General features: G+C 33.1%; 1 long non-coding RNA gene across 1 annotated transcript in view; it reads right to left on the reverse strand.

Annotated features, from left to right (window-relative positions):
- Positions 1-1482: 1482 nt before the first annotated feature.
- Positions 1483-1577, reverse strand: part of LOC118767492 — a 70121-nt gene continuing 70026 nt past the window's right edge. The window contains exon 5 of the long non-coding RNA XR_005003411.1: positions 1483-1514. This is a non-coding gene — a long non-coding RNA (uncharacterized LOC118767492). The remainder of the gene's footprint in view (positions 1515-1577) is intronic.

Below are 1577 nucleotides of genomic sequence, written 5' to 3' on the forward strand. Positions count from 1 at the left end.
CCTGTAGAGAAAAGATTCAAATGCTGCCGAAGTCGACTTTGCCTTTCATCATCACGAGGTCGATAAAATAAGTATCAGTTGAGCTTTGGGATCGACGTAATCGACTTACCACTTATCCCGAAAGTGCTGTCCATGTGTCGCAATCTGAAACCAATATCTCACACTTTGTAAACTTTTATTCTTCTAATAAAATTTTTGTATACATGATCCAGCACGTTGATTGATATAACAATACCAGGTTATCGAAACGATCGTAACTAATTAATAATTGTGATACCACTAAGTTATTTTATTTTATATGTATATACATATATACCTATGCTTCCATCCACACACACACATATTTACTTACATCTGTATATGCACACAACTATATCTCTCAATGTATGCATATGTGTATGTATGTCTATGTACCTATATTTGTATGTATGTATATGTGTGCGTGAATACGTGTATGTTTATATATAATTGTTCATAAATTGTGCATATTTATATGTATATATATGAGTGTTCAAACCCCCCCCCCATACACGCATACCCAAATGTCAATATCTTTATGGAAGCAAACACGCTGATCGGGAATGGTGAAGTTGTTAATGGTCACGTGCACGAATAAGTTCGATGAAAAGATTCTTAAGAAGACAACTTTTACAAGTCAGCCATATTCTTTGAAAGCTCCTGTTTTTATTTCTTGCTTCTAAATGCCTCTCCATATTTCTAAAGATCTATAGAACCACTCCCACACACACATGTATATTTGGATACATTTATATATGTGTGTATATATATATATATATATATATATATATACATACATATATATATATATATATATATATATATATATATATATATATATATATATATATATATATATATATATATATATATATATATATATATATATAATTAATGAAGTAGATAATGAATTATCTTATTACGGATAATTCAAATGATAACCGATACCTGGGTAGCAAAAATCACAACAGAAAAAGCACTGTTGAGGCTACGACCATTGGGCCTAAACTCCGTGCCTTAGTGCGGAAATTAGAAGTTTTATATATTTAGTGTAGGAAGAAATGGAGCTGAACGAAGATTTAACAAAATTCCTTTTTATATTTTCTACATAGGAATTTTGTTAAATCTTCGTTCAGCTCCATTTCTTCATACACTATATATATATATATATATATATATATATATATATATATCAAGACACGGTGTTTTTTTTATCTCTGTATTTGCTCACACGGGCTCATATATTACACGCCCACAGACGCATCATCTTGGTTTATCAGCTTTAAAGATCACTACAAATAAGAACAGGAAGCCTCGCATTCAGTGCGTGGAGTATATACGTGATCGACTACAACAACGTCAGCACTTCCTTCGTACGTCATTTTGTCAGTTGCGTTATAGTCGTCATGGCCTCTCTCGCCATGGTAACAAGTTTACTTCCAATAAACACGGTTCCATTTTCAGTTTCGCTGCGGGGCACCTTGGACAAGTATCGGCTACTAGAGCCCCGAACCGACCAAGGACTTGTTACTGCCTCTGGCAGACTCAAATTGAAAGAT

Source organism: Octopus sinensis, linkage group LG22 (genome assembly GCF_006345805.1).
Source record: "Octopus sinensis linkage group LG22, ASM634580v1, whole genome shotgun sequence".
NCBI classification, from domain to species: Eukaryota; Metazoa; Mollusca; class Cephalopoda; order Octopoda; family Octopodidae; genus Octopus; species Octopus sinensis.